The sequence below is a fragment of the Dendrobates tinctorius genome, unplaced genomic scaffold, assembly GCF_039654945.1.
Source record: "Dendrobates tinctorius isolate UK_male_01 unplaced genomic scaffold, ASM3965494v1 ptg000117l, whole genome shotgun sequence".
Classification (NCBI taxonomy): domain Eukaryota; kingdom Metazoa; phylum Chordata; class Amphibia; order Anura; family Dendrobatidae; genus Dendrobates; species Dendrobates tinctorius.
The window spans coordinates 1,878,474-1,905,279 of NW_027361785.1; the positions used below are offsets into that span (position 1 = coordinate 1,878,474).

The 26,806-nt window shown below is 45.9% G+C and overlaps 1 protein-coding gene across 4 annotated transcripts in view; it reads left to right on the plus strand.

Annotated features, from left to right (window-relative positions):
- The window catches only part of NCK2 (NCK adaptor protein 2), an 89,961-nt gene that overhangs the window by 51,991 nt on the left and 11,164 nt on the right, over positions 1 to 26,806 (plus strand). Inside the window, exon 4 of one of the 4 annotated variants that reach the window (XR_012234971.1) lies at positions 23,840 to 23,975. The exons of the other annotated variants lie outside the window; for them this stretch is intronic. The gene's annotated coding sequence lies outside the window, so the exon portion shown is untranslated. The remainder of the gene's footprint in view (positions 1 to 23,839; positions 23,976 to 26,806) is intronic. 4 annotated transcript variants of the gene reach the window in all.

Consider the following 26,806-nt stretch of genomic DNA (forward strand, 5'->3'; position numbering starts at 1 on the left):
TTTGTTAACTAATTTGGCTAAACAAAATATATATATATTTTAAGAAACTTAGACTGTCAGCCCAGCCGACACATGAAAAACTTAAATACTACTGTCCCTGCTGTCCTCTGTAGCTCACTTGTCGTCATCTTCATCATCATCTTCTTCTTTGTTCGTATTCATAATCTGGAAAAGAAAAACAAGCTTTCCTGCTTTATTGGGTCCCAACCGATTTCTCAATTTAGAATGAATGAGTCCAAAGGAAGAGAATATTCTTTCAACGCCTGCAGAAGAAGGTACTGCTGTTAAAAGTGAAATCATTACTTGAACAGTCTCTAAATCCAAGCGCTTAAGTGACTTCCACCAGTTTACTGGTGTGACCTTCCTTAAAATATCTTCAGCAAACATATATTTCTTGAATGGTTCCCCCTTAGCTCTGAAGTTTATTATAGTTGGCATTAAAGATGGATGATTGCTGGATACCCATGTCATAGCTAACTCCTCTTCCTCAGCACTTAGGTTTTGACCCTGATATTGGATATTGACAATATTTGCCAAAAAATGAGCTGGAGTCAGTGCTTGTCCCATTCGTTTGTTTGCTGCTTGTAATTTAATTCTGTCCATGTGTAGTTCTGTTTTTAAGTGTTCACTCAGTTCCTTCCAAATTTCAACAGCATCCGCAATAAAACAGCTATTTTTCTGTATTTTGTTTAAAGCTTGAGAGATGGGTTTCAGGAAGCTCAGCATATGTTCAACATTTCTCTTAAGCCCAATGTTGAGGATTTTGGCCGTGACAGTGCCATCTATTTTATCTCGATTTTCTTCACAAAGTGTCATCAGAATAGGCCAGTTTTTGATATACTGCTCAAAACAGTCCACCACAGAGTTCCATCTAACATCTTGTGGGAGCATTAGCTTGGTTCCACCCATTCTTTTCAGAGCTGCTGCAGCAAAATGATTATTACGGAAGTATTTAGCAATTTCAACAACATTAGCCTTTATTTCTGGAACATTTAAGTCTTTGGCTAAGAGGTGCAGCAAATGAGCACTGCAACCATACTGTCACGTTGCAGCCAGACTCAGGGCCTGCTGTTCCGGCGTCGGCCACTAGGAGGCTCCGGACGTCACTGCCAGACTCAGGGCCTGCAGTTCCGGTCTCGACCACTTGGGGGCGCCGGACCGTCACGTCGCCGTCGGACTCAGGGACGGCTATTCCTGCCTCAGCCACTGGGAGGCGCCGTGGTTCGCTCCAGGGTGAGGGTGGTGGCAGAGAGGGGGCTCCTGCGCAGGCATCTGGTGGGCGTAGGCTCCGCCCCTCTGTCAGTCATGTGGGGCTTACTGCATGTCCATCTGGCCTGGTCCGGGGGCGGTCCTGGTTACATCAACGGGCCGGGAACCTGTGAAGGAGGACCTGATCCCTCAAATACCTGGGGACTGGTCTTGCAAGCCGCCGGATATATTCTTGGTTCCCCTGCTTGTTACTGTGTGAATTGCTATAGTGTATACTCTGACCTCAGCCTGGATTCTTGACCATTCTATTGCCTGCCGTTTTTGTACCTCCGCCTCTCTTCCGACTTTTTGATGCTGACCTTTGCTTGGATTCCTGACTCTCCTTCTGCTTGCTGATTCTGTACCTCGCTGCCCTCCTGGTTTTACTGACCCTGGCCTGGACTTTTGACTCTCCTTCTGTCTGCTGATTTCGTGCCTCTGCGGCGCCCTGGTCTCAGACTCCTGCATCCTGACCTTGATTACGGGTTTTAGTTTTGACCCATTGGTGGCCGTCCTGCTCTGGTCCACTGCTAATCTAGACAGCTACCTCCTGGGCCTTGCTACAATTCCAGATCCCTGTATAGGGGTTAAGGGTCTCGGGGTTACTCGGGGTGCTGTCCCCACTGCAGCCCAGATTCGCAGACGGCCGTCACATTATATCCGGCCCAAAAAAGAACTGCTTTTTGTGTATATTTCCATCATATATAAAAGCAGTCTCCTGATTTTTTTTTTTTCCCTGAGCTGATTACCTGGCCTACACCTGCTCCAGTGCACAGTCTGAAGGAATACTCCCATCTTCCTATACCATCATGCTGCAGCCTGGAGGCTTCAAGGGAAATGCTGAGCGTCAGAAATCCACATTCCTGGGACGTCTGCCTCTGGGCAGCTCTGGTCGTGCTGTCCCAGAGGCTCAGGTATTGCCCGCAAATGCGGCTAAACTTTTGTTACCCGTTTCTCTCTTATTTTCAAAGAAATCTTTGTGTGTGAAGGCCTATGTGGATTGTGGTTCCGCAGGCAACTTCATAGATTTTTTGCTTGCAAGGAAACTTGGTGTACCTCTTTTAAGGCTTAATGCCCCTATTCAAACCACGGCGATTAATGGTACATCCATTATCCAGGGTGGAGTGGAATTTGTTACTACAGAGATTATGTCAGTGGGGGCATTACACACAGAACATATGTCATTTTTTGTTATTTCCAATTTATCACATGCAGTTGTGTTAGGTATGCCATGGTTGCGCCAGCATAATCCTATTATTGACTGGCACCAAGGGGATATCGTGCGCTGGAGTCCAGTGTGTCAGAATCACTGTATGTCGCTGTCAGTGAACCAAATTAAAATTAAAACACCCTTTATACCATACGCATTCAGGGACTATGAGGACGTCTTTTCCATAGTGGAGTCTGAGAAATTACCGCCTCATAGAGAGTATGACTGTCCTATAGACTTGGTTCCAAGTGCTCGTCTCCCTAAGGGGAGAATATTTAACCTCTCTGGTCCTGAGCGTGTAGCCATGAAGGACTACATAGCGGACAGCTTGCAAAAAGGTTTTATTAGACCCTCCACTTCACCTGTAGGGGCTGGGTTTTTCTTTGTAGAAAAAAAAGATGGTGGACTCAGACCGTGTATTGATTATCGTGAGCTGAACGCGATTACTGTGAAAAATCAGTATCCGCTTCCACTCATCCCCGATCTGTTTAATCAGCTACTAGGAGCCCGTTGGTTCACTAAGCTTGATCTCCGGGGGGCTTACAATCTGGTTCGCATAAGAAATGGGGATGAGTGGAAAACAGCCTTTAACACACCTCTTGGTCATTTTGAGTACCTTGTGATGCCGTTTGGGTTGAGTAACGCGCCCGCCGTGTTCCAACACTTTGTGAATGATATATTCAGGGATATTTGTGGGGTATATGTAGTGGTTTATTTGGATGACATCCTGATTTACTCCGCTGATGTTCTTACACACGTGCAACATGTCCGTTCTGTACTCCAGAGACTTAGAGAACATTCTCTATACGCCAAGTTGGAGAAATGTGTTTTTATGGCTGAGGAGGTACAATTTTTGGGGTACATGATTTCTGCTAAGGGGTTTCGCATGGATCCTGCCAAGATCCGACCCATTAGAGAATGGGTACAACCTAAAACTCTAAAAGCGCTGCAGCGATTCTTGGGACTTACTAATTACTACCGTAAATTCATCAAAGGCTTCTCTGAGATCGCCAAACCGCTCACGGATCTGACCCGGAAGTGGGCTGACGTGGTTAATTGGAAGCCAGAGGCACTTCAGGCATTTTCTGTTTTAAAGGAGTGTTTTTCTGCCAACCCAATATTAATTCAGCCTGATCTAGATCGCCCCTTTGTGGTAGAGGTTGATGCCTCTGAGGTTGGGGTAGGTGCAGTGCTTTCCCAAGGCACTGCCTCTCTCACTCAACTCCGTCCATGTGTCTTCTTTTCCCGAAAATTCTCCCCTACTGAGAGAAATTATGATATAGGGAATTGGGAATTATTGGCCATAAAGTGGGCCTTCGAAGAATGGCGCCACTTTCTCGAAGGTGCTAAACACAAGGTTACCGTGATCACAGATCACAAGAACCTGACCTACTTGGAGTCAGCTAAAAGACTGAATCCTAGGCAGGCCAGGTGGGCCTTATTCTTCTCAAGGTTTAACTTTGTGATCACGTTTCGTCCAGGGACGAAAAATGTAAGGGCTGATGCCCTCTCTCAAAGTTTCTGCCCCTCACAGGCTGAGGACTCGGAACCAGTCCCAATACTGGCCAATGGGATCGTCGTGTCGGCCGTGTCTCTGGACCTTCTGGAGGAGATCCGTAGATCCTCAGAACAAGTCCCGGACACGACGCCCCCCCAGAAATTGTTCGTTCCGGCCCCGTTGCGTCTACAAGTTATGAAAGAGTCGCATGACTCTGTCCTGGCAGGCCATCCTGGTGTTAATAATACAGCCAGACTAGTGACCAGGAATTTTTGGTGGCCGACGGTGGTTAAGGACTGCAAGGATTACGTACTGGCTTGCGAAACTTGTGCTCGTGCTAAGTCCCCCCATAATCGGCCTGCCGGCTGGCTCCAGTCCTTGCCTGCCCCAGAAAGTCCATGGACCCACATCTCCATGGACTTCATTACTGACCTGCCACCCTCAGAAGGGGAGACATGTATCTGGGTGGTGGTAGACAGGTTCAGTAAGCAGTGCCATTTTGTTCCCCTGTCTGGACTACCTAATGCAGAAACGCTGAGTAAATTGTTCGTCATTCATGTAATACGACTGCATGGTGCCCCGGTGAATATCGTGTCCGACCGAGGAACCCAGTTCGTTTCTAAATTCTGGAGGGCGTTCTGCAAACAGATTGGCGTTGAATTATCCTTCTCCTCCGCTTACCACCCTGAGACCAATGGTCAAACTGAGCGCACTAACCAGGGCCTAGAGCAGTATCTCCGCTGTTATGTTTCGGAACATCAATCTGATTGGGTGGAACATCTCCCGTTAGCCGAATTCGCCCTAAATAACCAATACCAAGAATCCATCAAAACCACCCCGTTCTTTTGTAATCTTGGTTTACACCCACGTTTTGGTTCATTTTCGGCTAAGATGTCGGACCTCCCGGGGGTAGAGAAATCCATACATCACTTAAGGACCATCTGGTCAGAGGTGAACTCAAACTTGAAATGCTCCCAAGTCAGACAGGCTTCGGCGGCAAATAAACGGCGGTCCAAGGGGCCGCACCTGGGAGTTGGGGACAAAGTTTGGCTGTCTACCAAGAACATTAAACTTAAGGTACCGTCTGCCAAACTGGGCCCCAGATTTATTGGTCCCTATGAGATTTTGGAGGTAATTAACCCGGTAGCCTTTCGCTTAAAGCTCCCTCAGTCCTTCAAAATACCCAACGTTTTCCACAAATCCCTCCTAAAAACGTACCGCTCCCCAATTCAACCTGTCCAGTCCCCTCCTCCTCCAGTTTTGGTCAAGGGTACCTTGGAGTACGAAGTCCAAGGTATCCTTGATTCCCATTTAGTGAGAGGGTCCGTGCAATACTTAGTGCATTGGAAGGGCTACGGCCCAGAGGAGAGGTCCTGGGTCCCCGCTGGTGACATCCATGCCAAGGGGTTAATTAGAAGATTTCACCTCCTTCACCCTGACAAACCGGGTTTTGAGGGTCCGGAGGCCCCTCTTAGAAGGGGGGTACTGTCACGTTGCAGCCAGACTCAGGGCCTGCTGTTCTGGCGTCGGCCACTAGGAGGCGCCAGATGTCACTGCCAGACTCAGGGCCTGCAGTTCCGGTCTCGGCCACTCGGGGGCGCCGGACCGTCACGTCGCCGTCGGACTCAGGGACGGCTATTCCTGCCTCAGCCACTGGGAGGCGCCGTGGTTCGCTCCAGGGTGAGGGTGGTGGCAGAGAGGGGGCTCCTGCGCAGGCATCTGGTGGGCGCAGGCTCCGCCCCTCTGTCAGTCATGTAGGGCTTACTGCATGTCAATCTGGCCTGGTCCGGGGGCGGTCCTGGTTACATCATCGGGCCGGGAACCTGTGAGGGAGGACCTGATCCCTCAAATACCTGGGGACTGGTCTTGCAAGCCGCCGGATATATTCTTGGTTCCCCTGCTTGTTACTGTGTGAATTGCTATAGTGTATACTCTGACCTCAGCCTGGATTCTTGACCATTCTATTGCCTGCCGTTTTTGTACCTCCGCCTCTCTTCCGACTTTTTGATGCTGACCTTTGCTTGGATTCCTGACTCTCCTTCTGCCTGCTGATTCTGTACCTCGCTGCCCTCCTGGTTTTACTGACCCTGGCCTGGACTTTTGACTCTCCTTCTGTCTGCTGATTTCGTGCCTCTGCGGCGCCCTGGTCTCAGACTCCTGCATCCTGACCTTGATTATGGGTTTTAGTTTTGACCCCTTGGTGGCCGTCCTGCTCTGATCCACTGCTAATCTAGACAGCTACCTCCTGGGCCTTGCTACAATTCCAGATCCCTGTATAGGGGTTAAGGGTCTCGGGGTTACTCGGGGTGCTGTCCCCACTGCAGCCCAGATTCGCAGACAGCCGTCACACATATGTTATTAGCAGCTTTGTATTCCCTCCCTGCTCTTCTAAATCTCTTCTCATCTTGGATACGTTTGCAGCATTGTCAGTGACCAAGCTGCGTACTAGACATTTGAATTTTTGTTCACATGTCGTTATAGCTTTTACTGCCACTTCTTGTAAGTATTCTGCTGTGTGTGCATTTCCTGACGTATCAGTTGTTTGTGCAAGGAAGACTTTACCTTCTTCTGTTGTTATACAAGCACATACAATAGGATCATTGTGGACATTACTCCACCCTTCAATACTTAGGTTAACAATTTTACCCTCCAGAGCTGTTGCACATTGCTCCATTTCTCTGTCATACACTTGATCCAGCAGTTTCCCTGCAACATCAGCTCTGCTGGGTGGACTGTATCCTGGTCTCAGTGACTGAACCATATTAATGAAATGTGGGTTCTCAGTCAGACGGAAAGAAGAGTTCGTTGCATAAATAAACTGGGCAATTTTTTCATCAATCAACTCTTTTTCTAATCTGCTAGTTCTTATCACAAACCTATCTATGGTGGTTCCAGGAGGTAAAGGTTTTTTCTTCCTTTTGGGTGATGGTGATATGTGGCTGTGGGTGTCTGATGATGATGCTGCTGCTGCTAATGAAGCACTATCCTGGATGGATAACTCTGAAACTGTAGAACAGGATGATGGTGATCTTGGAGGTGGATAGTTTCCAGAATCCATGAATTCCCCTAAACAAAAAAAGTCAGTGCTGTTATTTTATTGTTTATACAATTTCTGCTTATTGTACACAACACATCACTGCCCCTGCCCCAAAAGGAATATTTGTTTTTCTTCATAACTGTACCAAATGACCGTAACATGCAGTAATAATAAGAAATATAATTTTTCTCACACATGACAGTTCAGTCTTTAGAAATAGGATTCAATAAAAATGTTTACCAACCTGAAGATCCTGCCTGTTCAGAAGTGTTTCTTTGGTCATCTTCATCACCGCACTTCTCATGATGTTGCCTCATTCGCGCCAACAGGCCTTGCATCTCTTTGTTGCATCGTTTGCATTTTGCACGCATGCCTGCCTTACCGATAGGCGAAGGAGCTTCATTAAAATATTCCCAAACTGGGTCTCTTTTACGGCCTGCTGCCATTATAAGGAAAGAATGTAATAAACCTCAGATCGTACACACAAACAGATCCAGACTTGTCTGTCTGTGGCTATGCTGCAGTATTGTGCTCAAAGTTTCACTTTCATTTTCTTGTCTGCTTGCCCTTCCTCCTCCTCACACTTAGATTCACATTCTTCTTGTGTTGTGCAGATCTATTCCACTCCAAACAATCAGAAACATATTGTCTAACTTCTTGGACTTGGCACTGAAGGGGTTGATTCTGTATTCATAGGTTTGTAGAACAATAGGATTAAGGTCTTTTTCTCAACTCTGTTCATGTTGTAACATTTTTGCCATGAAGAAGAGGCTGGGACCTCTGCGGAGTCAAATTCAGTTTTGAGAACTGCGTAAGTAAAGCGAGCGTCTGTCATAATATAGGAGAGAAACTGTCTACTAATCCTACAGAAACCTCTGGAAGAGCATGGCATTGTGAATGTTACACATATACAGCCTTTATTCTACTGAGTTAAACAACTCAGCTTTATCTCATGATGGAAGAACCTTTGGATGGTAAAATATTTTCCTCAAAAAGCAGTTTATTGAAAAAAAATATCCGATTTAAATGAAAAAAAAATCCAATTTTTTTTTTTTTTTTTTTGATTTTTTTTAAAAAAAAACATTGATTTTTATCCACCCTGATCAAGTGAAACATTTTGCAGAAATATGGTCAATCTGTTTTCTATGGGAGTGGAATCTTTTTCCCTGCGGCAACGCTTTTCCTGCTCCATGTAGTCAAAATACTTGTCCAAATCAAACTCCTCATCTAATGAAGAAGAAGAAACTGCAGCAGCAGCATCACTGGCAGGACCCGAGTCCTTTTCTCTTGGCTGTCCTGTAGCCCATTCATCCTAACTGCTACCTCAATCAGAGCTTCTTTTCCTTTAGTAAGCTGTTGATCCTCCAGCAGTATACGATGACTTGCGTCCACATAAACAGCTGCCAGAAGAATTGTATTTTCTAATAGCAGTGTATCTCCCTGTTTCATTGAAGCAGCAATGCAATCTTCGATTAAACCTCGTCTTTGGGACAGGCAAAACAACAAGTTCTTCCACTCTTTTATAAAATGCCAGGAGTTAAATCCTCAGCTTGTAACTTTTTAGTCACTGTAAATGGATGATGAAGCAATTCCTTCAGCTCAGCCACCTGTGTTCATTGACCTTCATGTAGTGTTACCTGAGGGTTGGTTTTATCTACAAGGAAGGGTTTCAGCTCAAGCAATCGCTCAATCATTAAATAGGTGCTGCCCCACCAAATGGCTTGATCAAACAATTGTCCCTTTTCCAGCACGTCTCTTCATGATGGAATCAATTTTAGGGGTTCTGGCAGCAATAGCCAATTTCCTCACTTTGCTAATCAGAGTTCCAGCATGTCCCTCTTGCAAACTATATCTTATTGCCAGCTGCAGCGTGTGCACAACACAGCGCATGTGATCAATAGGAAAGAATTGTGAAGCAGTGTCAACAAGATCATCTAATTGTAAAGAATCACTTTGCTGTTCTTCTGTAGTAATATCTGTTTGTTTCTACATTATGGGAACAGGACTGTGGCCTTCCATCTCCAAAATACTAATTGTGAAATGTTCTTCTAGCTGCTGTTCACCTTCGTTATTCTTATCAGTTTAATTGTACTTATGTTTGAAGCATTATCAGTTACAATAGCAAGAACCTGTTCTTTTTGGAGTTCATAATCTTGCAGAACTTTTTCCACTAAGGTCTGGAGAAACTGGCTGCTGTGATGAGCTTTAGTATCTTTTACGGCCAGCGTCTTAGTAGCAATTTTTTTGTTGTCACAAATATATCGAACGTTGATAGAAAAATAGTTCACGCTGTGACGTGTGCAGGCATCCATTTTAACAAACACAAAGCGTCTCTTGAGAGTCTTTTTAAGATCTTCCTTTTGGTTAAGGGCTTCTTCAATCACTAATTTTCTAATACTTTCTCTTTCCAGAGAAACACCAAGTTTGCGGGCCATTTCTCCATTAAGAGCTGTAAGGGTATGTGCACATGTTGCGGATTCTGCTGCGGATCTGCAGCGTTTCTGGCCCTGCTGGTCCGCAGCAGATTTAGGTAAATGAATGGTAAACTGAAAAACGCAGTGCACATGCTGCAGATTTTTCCGTGCGGATTTGCTGCGGCTTCAGATCCACAGCATGTCAATTCTTTGTACGTATTCCGCTGCGGTTTCACACCTTCTTCATTGTAGAGGTATGAAACCGCAGGGCTAAACCGCAGCATAATCCGCAGGTAAACCGCAGGTCTTTTTTACCTGCGGATTTTTCCAAATCCGCAGCACCAAAATTTACGTGTGCACATAGCCTAAAAGCTGGTTGTGCAAATAGTGATAATGGTACACTGTCCTTCACAACAAGCTCAATGAGCTGTCTTTTAAAACACATCTGCTGTCATTGTTACAGTAACTTTGTCACTTTCAAAATATCTTGTAACTGATGTTTTCATCTGGGTCACTTATACACTGACACACAAAATGTCTTTTATCGTGCGTCACTGTGAAATTCTCAAATACAGCTGACTTCATAAGATGCTTCTTAGACATTTTGTAATTATATAAATTCGCTCTCAAAATAATTTTGTCCTGTAAAAAAAAAAAAAAGGTATATTGTAATTCTTGCAAGAATAGGGAATCATGCACTGTTTAATTTAGGATAGAAATAAAATAATCTTTGCATAAATCAATAGAACAGATAAGTATAACGTTTGTAAAATATGTTAGCTTTACTCTGAACTTTCAATGTCAAGCTTGTCTCAGGGTACAGCTCACTAAATGCTTCACATCATATTTCTTCACAGTCTATGAAGACGGGAGGAGGGAGGGAGCATGTTTGTGCTGAATCATAATCCAGAACACACACACGCATATATGTCTTCATCGATCCTGTTACTGTATTTCCGAATTTGAGATGTTAGAAATCAGTTTTTCCCTTTTATTTTCTATGTATAGTGTATATAAGTCATCAGAGCAGCTAATTTCTCCAAACATGAGCCAAGAGGAAAAACAAACTTAAACATCAAGCATACAGAGACAACATATATTGGACTATTGATTTATTCACAGTTTATTGAAAGTTTGGATATGATTTAAGAAGTGCTTACCTTCCTTAATCCTGCTTTCCTGTTCTGAGATGAATGTAGGCTTCCCATCCATCTGTGTGTGTGTGTATTTTTTCCCCTTATCTGTAGAGGAGGAGCTTCACTGCTTATCATGAACATAAACTGCAGCACAGATTCATCTCAGCTAAAAGTCTACACCTTAGATCAGGAATAGGACAGACATTTATAGGACATTTCATAACGTTCCCAAATTCTTATGAAAAAATATAATAAACTGCATTGAACTATTTTACCCAATTTATGATATATTTTAGGAGTCTGAGTTGTTCCATTTTATTCCAAGTCCACCAAAATGATCTCTGACTCCGACTCCACAACCCTGGTCCTGGATACGTCTGTGTGTGGTGATTCTTGAAGCAATGACCCCAGCAGCAGTCCACTCCTTGTGAATCTCCCCAAATTTTTGAATGGCCTTTTCTTAACAATCCTTTCAAGGCTGCGGTTATCCTGGTTGCTTGTGCACATTTTTCTACCCCACTTTTTCCTTCCACTCAACTTTCCATTAATATGCTTGGATACAGCACTCTGTGAACAGCCAGCTTTTTTAGCAATGACCTTTTTTGGCTTACCCTCCTTGTGGAGTGTGTCAATGACTGCCTTCTGGACATCTGTGAAGTCAGCAGTCTTCTCCATGATTGTGGTGCCTACTGAAACAGACTAAGGGACCATTCTAAACGCTTAGGAAGCCTTTGCAGGTGTTTTTTTTGTTAATTCTAATTTACTGAGATAATGACTTTTGGGTTTTCATTAGCTGTAAGCCATAATCATCAACATTAACAGAAATACACACTTGAAATAGATCACTCTGTTTGTAATGACTCTATATAATTTTCACTTTTTGCATTGAAGAACTGAAATGAATTAACTTTTTGATGATATTCTAATTCTGTGAGAAGCACCTGTAGAAGTAAAAAAAAATGTAAGCATTTATACAGCTATTATGAACTTCATCATACAAAGTGTTACTGTTAGGGAAGTTTTTGTTTTGCGGTTTTCAAATTTGCTAAAATAACCTAGAAGGAATAATTTTAGAAAATACCAATTATCGTATAAGCCGAAGCACCTAATTTTGCCACGAAAAACTGGGTAAGCTTATTGACTCGATTATAAGCTGGGTATGCATTGTTTTCTCATCCCTGTCCTGGTATACGTGGCTTGCCCTGTCCTGTTCTTGTATGCATTGCTCCTTATCCCCTATTCTTGTATGCATGGCTCCCCGGGTCCCTGTCCTTGTATGCATGGTTCCCCCATCGCTGTCCTTGTATGCATGGCTCCTTATCCCCTATCCTTGTATGCATGGCTCGTTATCCCCTATCCTTGTATGCATGTTTCCTATTAAAGGGAATCTGTCACCCCATTTTTCGACTATAAGCTACCGGCACCGACATCAGGGGCTTATCTACAGCATTCTGTAATGCTGCAGATAAGCCCCCGATGTAACCTGAAAGATAAGAAAGAAAGAGCTGGATTATACTCACCCTGGCGTTCAATCCGGTCCGATGGGTGTCGCGGTCCGGTCCGGCGCCTCCCATCTTCTAACGGTGACGTCCTCTTCTTTGCTGCCTGTCGTGGCTGCGGCGCAGGCGCACTGCTCTGCCCTGTTGAGGGTAGAGCAGAGTCCTGCAGTGCACAGGTGCCGGGAGAGGTCTGGTGCCTGTGCACTGCAGTATTCTGCTCTGCCCTCAACAGGGCAGAGCAGTGAGCCGGAGCCACGACAGGCAGCAAAGAAGAGGACGTCATTGTTAGAAGATGGGAGGTGCTGGACCGCAACACCCATCAGACCAAGCCTGGACCCCCCCCTCCCCGGTGAGTATAATATAACTCCTTTTTCTTCTCTTTCGGGTTACATCGGGGGCTTATCTACAGCATTACAGAACTCTGATGTCAGTGCCGGCAGCTCATAGCCGAAAAATGGGGTGACAGATTCCCTTTAAAAAAAAAAAAAACACATCCTACTCGCCTTCATGCGTGCCCTCGATGCATCTTTTTCCGGCGCCAGCAGCTTTTCCTGCCGAGCGATCACGTGGCCCCGCTCATTAATGTAATGAATATTCACTCCGCACCTATGGGAGTGGAGAGGCGTGCATATTCATTACCTTAATGAGTGGGGCCACGTGATCCCTCGGCCAGAAATGCTGCTGGTGCCGGAACCAACGAGATTATTAATATTATTATTTATTTATACAGCGCCATTGATTCCGTGGTGCTGTACTTGAGAAGGGGTTACATACAAATTACAGATATCACTTACAGTAAACAAACTAACAATCACAGACTGATGTAGAGGGGAGAGAGGATCCTTCCCTTTCGGGCTTACATTCTACAGGATGGTGGGGAAGGAGACAGTAGGTTGGGGGGTTGCAACAGCTCCATTGATGGTGAGGCGGTGGCTCCAGTAGTGGTGAGGGGTCATCAGGGATCATTGCAGGCTGTAGGCTTTCCTGAAGAGATGGGTTTTCAGGTTCCATCTGAAGGATCCGAGTGTGGTTGATAGCCGGACGTGTTGGGGCAAAGAATTCCAGAGCATAGGGGCTATTCGGGAGAAGTCTTGGATCCGGTTGGGTGAGGAGCGAATAAGTGTGGAGGAGAGAAGGAGGTCTTCGGAGGATCAGAGATTACGTGAGGGAAGATCTCGGGAGATTAATTCAGAGATATATGGAGGAGACAGGTTATAGATGGCCTTGTAGGTCAGTATTAGTAATTTGAATTGGATACGCTGAGGGAGTGGGAGCCAGTGAAGAGATTTGCAGAGGGGAGAAGCGGAGGAGTAGCGAGGAGAGAGATGAATTAGTCGGGCAGCGGAGTTAAGGATGGACTGGAGAGGTGCGAGGGTGTTAGCAGGGAGGCCACAGAAAAGGATGTTGCAGTAGTTGAGACGGGAGATGATGAGGGCATGCACAAACATTTTAGTAGAGTGAGGGTTGATGAAGGGACGGATTCTGGAAATATTTTTGAGCTGGAGGAGACAGGAGGTGAAGAGAGCTTGGATGTGCGGTTTGAAGGACAGGGCAGAGTGAAGGGTTACTCCAAGGCAGCGGACCTCCGGTACGGGGGAAAGCGTGATGTCGTCAATTGTTTTAGATAGGTCAGGTAAGGAAGATCTGTGAGATGGGGGGGAAAGATGATCAGTTCAGATTTGTCCACATTCAGTTTGAGGAAGCGGGAGGAGAAGAAGGAGGATATGGCTGATAGACACTCTGGGATTTTGGAGAGTAGAGGGGTGACGTCTGGGCCAGAGAGGTAGATCTGGATATCATCGGCATAAGGGTGGTACTGGAATCCGTGGGACTTTGAGTTGCCCCAGGCCAAGTGTATAGATTCAGAAGAGTAGGGGTCCTAGAACAGAGCCTTGGGGGACTCCAACAAAGAAGAGGGTGGGATGAGGAGGTAGTGTGGGAGTGGGAGACGCTGAATGTGCGGTTGGAGAAGTATGAGGAGATCCAGGATCGGGCAAGGTCTTTGATGCCAAAGGAAGAGCGGATCTGTAGTAGGAGGCAGTGGTCAACTGTGTTGAAGGCAGAGGACAGGTCTAGAAGGAGGAGTATAGAGATGCAGCGAGGGCACGCAGGAAGGTGAGTATGATGTCTTCTGGAAGCCGGCGTCTGCAGGTGTCACTGTGTACGCTATAAGACAAATGAATAATCATTTCTCTTTAGCAGCGGTCACAGTTACAGCTCCAGCTGCCAGCTCCCGACTCCTGTGACCCGCTGCTCCGACGCTCCCCCTCCCCCGCCGGCCCTCTGGGAAAATTGACTCGTTTGTAAGCTGAGGGGGGCATTTTCAGCACAAAAAAGTGCTAAAAAACTCTGCTTATAGACGAGTATATACGGTATGTAATTCCATCGATTTTTGGACCAAGCGTGTAAAAGATTTTTTTATATTATCGTGCTGTTTGTTTGCCCACAGGTTTGCAAGTTGTCATCTTTTCTGGAAAATATGTGTATGGGTGGATTAAAGCGTTAAATGTTCTCATGATTTTGAAATCTATTTTCAGATTTCCTCTGGGAGTTTTGTATTCAGTGGTTTGAATTCTGTGATCTTATGCCTCCAAATAGTCATCCGGCATAGAGGGGAACATCTTTGTGTGGGAATATACACTATTTAACCATACCATGAAACCTATTAACAAGTGAAGTGAAGATTCAGTATCTTGTAACAATGGCGCCTTTCTAGGAGTGGAATATATTAAGGTACTGTCACACTTAGCGATGTACCAGCGATATGACGCGGTCAGGATCGCTGGTACATCGCTAAGTGGTCGCTAGTGAGCTCCACACAGGCAGATCTCACCAGCGACATCGCTGGGGACGGGGGTCGCTACTTACCTGTCACACTAGGCGATACTACGTCCTCCCGCCCGCGTCGTCGCTCGTCTCTCCACAGGAAGCGCCGCAGGAAGCTGACGACGAGAAGCGGTCCAGGACGTTCTCGCGCGATCAGCTGGGGAGCGGTCGGAGATAAGTATCAGACATAGCGATATCGCTAGCAATATCGCTATAACGTCACAAGTTATAGCGATATTGCTAGCGATATCGCTTAGTGTGACAGTACCTTTAGGAAGCAAATGAATAGTCAGCTCCTGAAGTTGAGGTTTTGGAAGCAGGAAAAATGGCCTGACATGAGGAACTGAATAACTTGGATAAAGGCCAAATAGCGATGGCTAGATGAGCATCCAAAACTGTCTTCGATTGATCTTGCAGTTCGTAGCCCATGACTTCATTTTGCATATCTTTTAGATGTTTATTCTCCAAATAACAAATAATTCCCTATCCGTCAGCGATCGAGAGCAGCATCTGCGTTTTTGTTTTTTTTTTCAATTGTATATATTTCTTAAAGATTTCAAAGATTGTTTTTAACATACACATATAAAAAAATAGTATTAGTATGGTACTTAGTAGAATTGCATTGTCTGATTCACATCTGGGGCAATTGGTGTCCACTTTTGCACCAATGTTAAACAAAAACTTAGGTGTCTTACTTTTTGTAATAAGTAAAGTTGGTATAGTCTTTAAACCTCACTAACGGATAACTGGGGAGTCCTTTCCATTATCTCCAACCATTGTCTTTCTTCAATGGGATCTATCTCCGCTTGCAATCTTTTCTTACTATGTACTGGAAAATTGTTCAGCACCAATTTTAGAAAAGGCCTATAAAACATTGATATTACCCCAGAAGAACTGTTTGATGTACTAATTAACTGTATAACCGTGTTTTGTTTGAATATGTTTATTCCTTCCAACCCAACGTAAAATCGACATTAAACACGTGGTGTAACTGAAGATTTTTATAGATTGATAGCTCAAAGGACTTCTAGGTGGAGTTGTGGGAAGTCCTTAAAGGGAAACTGTCGGCAGGATTGTGCACATTAACCTGCACACAGTGTCAGGTCGACGCCCTTATACTGATTAAAATTAAACCTAGGTTGATGAAATCAGTCTTATGGTTGTCCTTTAACCCCTTCATGGCCAAGCCTAATTTTACCTTAATGACCAGGCCATTTTTTGCAATTCTGACCAGTGTCCCTTTATGAGGTAATAACTCAGGAACGCTTCAATGGATCCTAGCGATTGAGATTGTTTTTTCGTGACATATTGGGCTTCATGTTAGTGGTAAATTTAGGTCGATAATTTTTGCGTTTGTGAAAAAATCAGAAATTTGGCGAAAATTTCACAATTTTCAAATTTTGAATTTTTAGTCTGTTAAACCAGGGTTCCCCAACTCCAGTCCTCAAGGCCCACCAACAGGTCATGTTTTCAGGATTTCCCTTGTATTGTACAGGTGAAGCAATTATCACCTGGACAATACTAAGGAAATCCTGAAAACATGACCTGTTGGTGGGCCTTGAGGACCGGAGTTGGGGAACCCTGTGTTAAACCAGAGAGTTATGTGACACAAAGTGGTTACTAAATAACATTTCCCACATGTCTACTTTACATCAGCACTATTTTGGAAACCAACCCTTCAGGTGTTTCACAGGAACTAAAGCAACGTGGAAAGAAAAAATGGACATTTTAATTTTTCCAACAAAAATTTTCTTTTAGCATCATTTTTTTCATTTTCACATGGGCAACAGGATAAAATGGATCCTAAAATTTGTTGGGCAATTTCTCCTGAGTACACCGATACCTCATATCTGGTCATAAACCACTGTTTGGGCGCACGGCAGGGCTCAGAAGGGAAGGAGCGCCATTTGACTTTTTGAATGGAAAATATGCTGGAATATTTAGCGGTTGCCATGTCACGTTTGGAGAGCCCCTGTGTGCATAAACATTGGAGCTCCTCCACAAGTGACCCCATTTTGGAAACTAGACCCCCCAAGGAACTTATCTAGATGCATAGTGATCACTTTGAACCCCCAGGTACTTCACAAATTGATCTGTAAAAAAAAGTACTTTTTTTCACAAAAATTTTCTTTTAGCCTCATTTTTTTCATTTTCACATGGGCAACAGGATAAAATGGATGCTAAAATTTGTTGAGCAATTTCTCCTGAGTATACCGATACCTCATATGTGGTCATAAACCACTGCTTGAGCGCACTGCAGGGTCCGGAAGGGAAGGAGCACGATTTGACTTTTTGAATGGAAAATTAGCTCCAATCGTTATCGGACACCATGTCGCGTTTGGAGAGCCCCTGTGCACCTAAACATTGGAGCTCCCCCACAAGTGACCCCATTTTGGAAACTAGACCCCCTAAGGAACTTATCTAGATGTGTAGTGAGCACTTTGAACCCCCAAGTGCTTCACAAAAGTTTTTAACAGAGCAGTGAAAATAAAAAATAATTTTTTTTCCTCAAAAATGATTTTTAGCACACAATTTTTAATTTTCACAAGGCTAACATGAGAAATTGGACCACAAAAGTTGTTGTCCAGTTTGTCCTGAGTACGCTGGTACCCCATATTTGGGGGGGAACCACTGTTTGGGCACACGGCATTGCTCAGAAGGGAAGGAGCGCCATTTGACTTTTTGAAATGCAAATTACTTCTAATCGTTAGCGGACACCATGTCGTGTTTGGAGAGCCCCTGCGTGCCTAAACATTGGAGCTCCCCCACAAATGACCCTATTTTGGAACCTAGACCCCCTAAGGAACTTATCTAGATGCATAGTGAGCACTTTGAACCCCCAAGTGCTTCACAAAAGTTTATAACACAGAGCCGTGAAAATAAAAAAATTTTTTTCCTCAAAAAATTATTTTTTAGTGCTCAATTTTTTATTTTCACCAGGATAAATTAGACCCCAAAAGTTGTTGTCCAGTTTGTCCTGAGTACGCTGGTACCCCATATGTGGGTGGGGACCACTGTTTGGGTACACGTCGGTGCTCGGAAGGGAAGTAGTGACAATATGAAATGCTGACTTTGATGGAATGGTCTGCGGGCATCATGTAACATTTGCCGAGCCCCTGATGTACCTAAACTGTGGAACCCCCCCCCACAAGTGACCCCATTTTGGAAACTAGACCCCCCCCAAGGAACTTATCTAGATGTGTGGTGAGCACCTTGAACCCCCAAGCGCGTCACAGAAATTTGTAACGCAGAGCCGTGAAAATAAAAAAAATTTTTTCCTCAAAAAAATGATTTTCAGCCAGCAATTTTTTATTTTCACAAGGGTAGCAGGATAAATTGGACCGCAAAAGTTGTTGTACAGTTTGTCCTGAGTACGCTGGTGCCCCATATATGGGGGGGAACCATTGTTTGGGCACCCGTAAGGGCTCGGAATGGTAGTAGTGACGTTTTGAAATGCAGACTTTGATGGAATGGTCTGCGGTCGTCGTTACGTTTGCAGAGCCCCTGATGTGCCTAAACAATAGAAACCCCCCACAAGTGACCCCATTTTTGAAACTAGACCTCCCAAGGAACTTATCTAGATGCCTGGTGAGCACTTTGAACCCCCAAGTGCTTCACAGAAGTTTATAACGCAGAGACGTGAAAATAAAAAAAAAAATTTCCACAAAAATATTTTTCTTAGCCCCCAATTTTTTGTTTTCCCAAGGGTACCAGGAGAAATTAGACCCCCAAAGTTGTTATGCAATTTTTCCTGAGTACGCTGATACCCCATATGTTAGGGTAAACCACTGTTTGGGCACACGGGGCTTGGAAGGGAGGGAGCACCGTTTAACTTTTTGAACGCAAAATTGGTTGGAATCAATGGTTGCACCATGTTGCGTTTGGAGACCCCCTGATGTGCCTAAACAGTGGAAACCCCACAATTCTAACTTCAACCATAACCCTAACCCCAACACACCCCTAACCCTCTTTCCAACCCTAACCCTCTTTCCAACCCTAACCCTCTTTCCAATCCTAACCCTAATGGAAAAATAAAAATAATTTCTTTATTTTATTAGTTGATCCTGCCTATGGGGGTGATAAACGGGGGGTTTATTTACTTTTCATTCTATTTTGATCACTGTGAGAGTTTATCACAGTGTTCAAAATGAATGAATGGCGGCGCCCATGGTCCGGGAGCGCGGGTCACCAGGAGCCATAACGGCACTCGGTGAGTACCGGGGGGTGGGAGGAGGGGCGATCGGAAGCCGGGGGGAGCGGAGATGATGACAGCGGCGGGGGGCAGATCGTCCCCGTTAATGGGTGGGGGGGGTCGGATCGCTGTCATCAGCCATGTCCGATGCTACAGCAGCGTCGGACATGGTTGGATTGTAATATTTCATCAATTTTCGTTGATGAAATATTACTATCGCTCTGATTGGCTGTTTCACTTTTAGCAGCCAATCAGAGCGATCATAGTCACGTGGGGGCGAAGCCACGCCCCCTATGGTGAAGAACAAAGCCCACTGTATCTGCGGGTCGGGTGACCTTTCAGTGACCTAGGTCACCCAACCATCAGGGAGGCTTTAAAGTCATGACGCCACATAGGCGTCACTGGTCAGATTGGCACCAGTTTTCATGATGCCTATGTGGCGTCATTGGTCGTGAAGGGGTTAATCTTTATTTTCAGTTTTGTGTTAATGAGATTCTTTGGCCCTAAGGCGGGGTTGGTGTATGTAGTTCTCTGATTAGATATTCATAATGCAGACTGCTGACAGGTCACTGATCCCTCACTGACCTGCCCCCTAATTTGCACGATGAATATCTGTATATTAACACACAACTGAAAATAAAGATTAAAGAACAACCATAAGACTGATTTCATCAACCAAGGTATCATTTTAATCAGTATAACGGCGCCGACCTGAAACTGTGTGTAGGTTAGTGTGCACAGTCCTGCTGACACTTTCCCTTTAATTATATTATCTGTTATTTAGGGTACTGTCACACTTGGCGATTCACCAGCGATCCCGACAACGATATGGATCGCTGGTGTATCGCTAAGTGGTCGCTAGTGAGCTGCCACACAGGCAGATCTCACCAGCGACATAGCAGTGGTCGGGGGTCGTTACTTACCTGTCAGACGCGGCGATCCTGATGTAACGCGTCGCTCGTCGGCACCACAGGATGCCCAGCAGGAAGCTGACGACTAGAAACTGCCCAGGCCGTTCTCGCGCGATCAGCGATAACCAGTGGGGGAGCCGGTCGGAGGTAGGTATCAGACATAGCGATATCGCTAGCAATATCGCTATAAAGTCACAAAACCAGTGACGTTATAGCGATATTGCTAGCGATATCGCTTAGTGTGACAGGCCCTTAACTGGGATACCCTCCTCACACCCTTTTCCCTTCATTTCTCGTAAGGTTCTAACATCCACAGATGTTACTAACCATGGAGTTTCAGCAACTAAATTGTTAAACGGCAACATTCAATGTTAACTCTAGTCGATGCTGTCAGAAGGCACAGCCACCACCTACCCAGTTCTTGAGTCCTCTCCATATACCAACACTTGACATCGGAAGCTGCAGTGCATCCTATGTTGGGAAGGGGGTTAATGCCAGGGGCTGAAAAAATATGAGAGGTCAAGAAATCTAGGAGCCTGGGGGATATGAAGCCTATAAAACATGTACTTTTTGTTACTATTGCTTAAGTTTTATTGTCTGGCTGCTGAAAATGTTTTCTTTCTCCTGCAGTGGTCTTACTGGTTTCCAAAGTCTAATGTCTTAAAGGAACTTTCACTAGATAGTAAAAGTTATCCCCTTTACAAAAATTAGCGGATTACATACCATTTTGAGGAATACCCCGATAATGGATGGAATACATTATAAAAAAAAAAAAAAGTTTCATTTGTGCAAAAATTTTACAACATCTGGAGATGTGGCTTGACATGATTGGACTGGAATGCTTAACCCCTTCACCCTAAAGCCTGTTTTCAACTTCCAGACCAGGCCAAGTTTTACAAATCTGACCACTGTCACTTTATGAGGTAATAACTCTGGAACACTTCAATGGATCCCACTGATTCTGAGATTTTTTTTTTCTCATGACATATTGTACTTCTGTTACACCCGGTCCCCATCCTGGCGCTGCGTCCAGGCCTGCCGCTGCCCTCCGTTCTGGGCACTCACCTCGAGCCTCTCATGCTGCTGCTCAGCGTTCTGTCCTCCCTCCTGCCTCCTCCTCCTGGCGTCCTGTGAGGAGATCTGTAGCTAAGGCTATTAGGGCACGACCGCCCGCTCTCTTGCCTTCTTAAAGGGGCGGCGTGCATTATTCAAAAAATGCAATTAACCAATGGCAGCGCACTGGCTGCTATTTCTGGCCTCTCCTCCATAGGGAGAGCACCGGAGCAACGAGTATCTATCATTGCTACATCCGGTTCTCATGCTAACCTGTCTGCGCTGCATCTGCAGTCTCTGTGCATTGTCTAATGCGCTCTGTCTCCACAGCATATCAGTATCCGGTGTTACCTGGTTATATCAGCAACCATCTGGGCCTAAGCCATCCCGTTTCGCCTACAGCCATCCGAGTCCAAGGACTGTGTGAAAGTCACTGGAACCGACTCCTTACCAACTAACCGGATCCATGACCTAGCTCATTATGGACTCTGCTGTAACTTTTGTTATCCCTTTTGGTCCCGCTGGGACAGCTGCCACGTGTTTGGGGTCTAACTGGAGGTAGCACCGGTGTCCTCCGGGTATTCCATTCTTGCCCTGCCTGAGGGGCTTTACTACGGGTACCCGGGGCTCACTAGTGACGCCCCCCTCGGAGCCCCCTGCACCGTGGTCCCGAGGTTCCACTTAAAAAATAAAAACGAATGTGAACTTCACCATCTCTGCCTCCGCTTCCATTCGTTACAGATTGCTCCAGCCATGGAATCCGCTGGACCCCAGAGGCCTCCGGCGTTGGAGTTGTGCCAAGAGGTGACCCGTTTAAGAGATCAACAGGATAAGATCACGACGTATCTACGTAACCTGCCCACCCACATGGATTCTCTGCAGAACCCGGCTGCTCCTGATTCTCCTAGCAACACCCAGGTACCTGCTGTCATGACAAGCAAGGGCCCCCGCCTGACGGCTCATACCCGCTTCCGTGGTGATCCCACTCAGTGTCAGGGTTTTCTCAATCAGTGTACCCTACACTTCGAAATCTTGCTGCATGTGTTTGCTTCTGTCCATGCCAAAGTGGGCTTCATTATGTCACATCTCGCTGGATAGGCTCTCGCCTGGCTGAATCCGTTATGGGAGAGAGGAGACCCGCTGGTTAATGATCTTCAATCTTGCCTAGTAACTTTTCACAGGACCTTTGATGAACCTGGCTGGGTCACGTCGACCGCTTCTGCCCTGCTTCGCTTACGCCAAGGAACCCTCACGGTGGCTCAGTATGCTGTTCAGTTCCGCACCCTCTCGTCTGAGTTATCCTGGAACAATGAGGCCTTGCTGGCTACCTTCTGGGAGGGCCTATCTGGAAAAATTAAGGATGAGCTGACGGGACAGGCTTGCCATCTTGGATGACCTGATTTCCTTGGCGACCCGGATTGACCTGCGTTTTCAGGAGCGTTCCATGGAGATTAAGCGTGACAGGAGGTCCTACCACCTGGACTCTAATTCTTCCAAGACGTCTACCTCATCCTCTTCTCCCGAGGCTATGGAGGTAGATCGAGTAAGTCTGGCCAGCCGCCACCAGGAGGCGCGTCGCAAAGACGGAAGCTGTCTGTACTGTGGTAGTTCCGAACACCTGATCCGCTCCTGTCCAAAGAAGTCGGAAAACTCCTGTGCCTAGGCTCGGTAGGAGAGGCCACCCTAGGTAGAGAACGTTCCTCTCCTTCGTTGCAGATCTCAGTCTCCGTGACCTGCGGAGCAACAAAATTTTCTGGACACTGTTGGACTCCGGAGCTACCGGAAGCTTTATCCAGCAGACGCTTGTGGATCGCTACCTGCTACCCTGCCTGGATTACCCTCCGCTTACTGGTCCTTCTCGGATGTCTTCGGGAAAAAGGAGGCTGAAAAGCTTCCTCCCCACAGATCGTGTGACCTTCTTCCTGGAACATCTCCCCCCCCCCCCCCCCCCCCCCGTGGGAGAGTTTACCCTCTTTCCCAGGCAGAGACTCAGGCTATGTCGGACTACATCCAGGAGAACTTGGCCAGAGGGTTTATCCGAAAATCATTGTCACCGGCAGGAGCAGGCTTCTTCTTCGTGAAGAAAAAGGACGGATCTCTGCCAGGGCTGTGGAGTCGGAGTCAGAGTCGTGGAGTCGGTGCTCATTTTGGTGGAGTCGGAGTCGGTATAAAATGGACCGACTCCGACTCCTAAAATATATAATAAATTGGGTACAGTAATTCAATGCAGGATGTGCTGAATATTTTTTCATAGGAGTTTGGGAAAGTTATGAAATGTCCTATAAATGGCTGTTATATTCCTGATCTAAGGCTACATTCACACACAGCGTTTTTCCTGTGTTTTTTGAGGATACGTTTTTCAGCTGCAAAAGCTGATCATCTTTTTAAAAAACTGCATCACCTGAAAGGTTTTTGAGCTCATAGATAATGTTTTCAATAGCAAAAGCAGATTAGAAATCTGCTCTATCTATCCATTTATCCATATCTGTACCAAAAAGAATGAAAACCGGGTAGTACACCAATATATATTCTGTTCTATCTAAATATCTTGATTATTGGATCATAAAAATGATTAAATGTCTGAGGTTCACATTGTACTACAATAAATTTTTCACTTAAATATAAGCAATATGTGTGGGAGTCGGAGTCGTGGAGTCGGAGTTGGAGTCGGAGTCGGTGTAAGGGAAATTGAGGAGTCGGAGTCGCAGGTTTGGCTTACCGACTCCACAGCCCTGATCTCTGCGGCCCTGTATCGACTACCGAGGACTGAACCAGATCACGGTAAAAAACAGGTACCCTTTGCCTCTAATTTCAGAACTGTTTGACCGTCTCCGAGGGGCCAGGATCTTCACCAAGCTGATCTCAGAGGGGCCTACGATTTGATCCGAATCAGAGATGGAGACGAATGGAAAACAGCCTTCAACACCCGTGATGGCCTCTACGAGTACCTGGTAATGCCGTTTGGTCTAGGCAATGCTCCTGCTGTTTTCCAAGAGTTCGTCAATGATATTTTCAGGGATCTGCTTTACACCTGTGTTGTTGTCTACCTAGACGACATTCTGATTTTTTTTCTACTGACTTGGTCTCTCATCGCAGACAAGTGCCCCTGGTCTTAGAGGCTCAGGGAGAACAGACTGTACGCCAAGTTTGAAAAGTGCCTCTTTGAACAATCCTCTTTGCCTTTCCTCGGTTACATTGTTTTCTCCACAGGATTAGGCTACTTTCACACATCAGTTTTTTGCCGTAAGGCATGATCCGGCTTTTTTTAGAAAAAACGGATCCGGCATAAATTTTGGAGAACTGTAGAAACGGATCCGTTTTTTTGCTGGATCCGTCTCTGTTCCTGGAGGCTGGCCAATTGGATCTGAGCATGCGCAGACTTAAAAAAACCGGATCCGGTGGCTGGATCCGTCTTTTTCTGGATCCGGCGCCCATAGACTTTCATTGTAGCAAAAAGCTGGAAGCGCCGGATCCGGCGCTTCCGGCTTTTTCGCCGGAGACAAAAAACGTTACAGTAGACGTTTTTTCAAGACACCGGAATGAGACAAGTTGCCGGATCCGGCAAAAAACGGATGAAACGCAATGCCATCCGGCACGATCCGGCGCTAATGCAAGTCAATGGGGAAAAAACGGATCCGTTTTTTCCAAAAAAAGCCGGATCGCGCCTGAAGGCAAAAAACTGATGTGTGAAAGAGGCCTTAAAAATGGATCCAGAGAAGTTGTCGGCTGTGCTCAAGTGGCCTCGTCCGTCTGGGTTGAAGGCCATACAGCGATATCTGGGCTTCGCCAACTACTATAAACAATTCATTCCTAACTTCTCCACCCGAGTGGCGCCCATCTCAGCTCTAACCCGGAAAGGTACAAATCTGAAGGATTGGCCTCCTGAGGCTGAGGAGGCTTTTGTTTCTCTCAAAAAGGCCTTTGCTGTCACACCTGTTCTTCATCGTCCTAACTCCAATGAACAATTTTTTCTTGAGGTCGATGCCTCTTCAGTAGGTGCGGGAGCTGTACTAACCCAGAAATCGTCCTCCGGGCGAATGCATTCCTGTGGTTTTTTTTCCAAGGTTTTTTCTTCCGCAGAGAGGAATTATTCTGTTGGAGATTGGGAATTGTTGGCTATCAAATTGGCTCTGCAGGAGTGGATGCATCTTCTAGAAGGAGCTCTTCACCAGGTAGTCGTATACACCGATCACAAAAACCTTGCTTACCTCCAAACTGCGCAAAGGCTGAATCCTCGTCAAGCCCGCTGCGCTTTGTTTTTTGCTCGTTTCAACTTTGTTCTTCATTGTCGCCCAACTGACAAAAATGTCAAAGCAGACGCACTTTCCAGAGCCTTTCTACCTCCTGATCAAGAAGAAGAACCGCAGCACATCATTGAACCCTCAAGGTTAGTCGTGGTTGCTTCTACTGTTCTTGCCTGGCTGCCTCCTGGGAAGACTTTCGTGTCAGCTTCCGAGCGTACTCGTGTCCTTCGGTGGGGTCACTTGTCCAAGTTGGCTGGTCACGCCAGCCAGAGAAAGACTCTGCAACTCATCTCCTGGTACTACTGGTGGCCTGCCATGGCTAAGGACATTCTGGAGTACGTCACAGCCTGTCCTTCCTGTGCTCGTAACAAGACGGCCAAGCATCTACCCGCAGGTAGGCTTCAGCCTCTTCCAATTCCATCTGCTCCCTGGCAACATATCGCGATGGACTTCATCACAGATCTCCCGATCTCGTCTGGCTGTTCTGTGGTGTGGGTAGTGGTGGATCGCTTCTCTAAAATGGCTCACTTCGTTCCAATACCCGGTCTTCCAACTGCTCCTGAGTTGGCGGATCTGTTCATCCGGCACATCTTCCGTCTCCATGGTTTCCCTCTCCACATCTTGTCCGACAGAGGAGTCCAGTTCACCTCAAGATTCTGGAGAGCAGTTTGTAAACTGGTAAGAATTGAACTGGATTTTTCCTCAGCATACCATCCCCAGTCCAATGGACAAGTGGAGAGGACAAATCAAATCCTGGCTGGATTCCTTGTCACTTTGTCAACGCCCATCATGACGACTGGGTAGACTTACTGTCCTGGGCCGAATTTTCTTACAACAATCAAGTAAGTGAATCTTCTGGAAAGTCTCCCTTTCAGATTGTCTTCGGATTGCAACCCGGAATACCTCTTCCCATCTCCGGATCATCTGGCGTTCCAGCTGCCGATACTTTCTCCGAATATTTTTCTAAGGTCTGGAGGGATACCAAAACTGCTCTGGAGAAAGCCTCCCAGCGTATGAAAAGGCATGCGGACAAGAGACGTTTGCATGCGCCTATCTTTTGTCCCGGGGACAAGGTATGGCTCTTTTCTAAGTACATCCGTTTAAAGATGCCATCCTACAAATTGGGTCCCCGGTTCATCGGACCATTTGAGATCTTGAGACGGATCAATCATACAAGCTGAAGTTGCCCACTTCCCTATGTGTGCCTAACTCTTTTCATGTTTCTCTCCTCAAACCAGTAGTTTTGAGCCCCTTCTTTAAGGATCCGGGTACCACTCCTGACCCTGTCTCGGAGGATGATGTTTTTGAGGTAAAACATATCCTGGCTGTAAAAAAAAGTAAGGGGTAAGACCTACTACCTGGTGGACTGGAAGGGTTTTGGTCCTGAGGAGAGATCTTGGGAGCCTAGGGAGAACATCCAGGCTCCTCTTCTCCTTAAACGGTTCTACGCAGGCTTGAAGAAGAGGGGGTGTAAAGAGGGGGATACTGTTGTAAAGAGGGGGATACTGTTACACCCAGTCCCCATCCTGGCGCTGCGC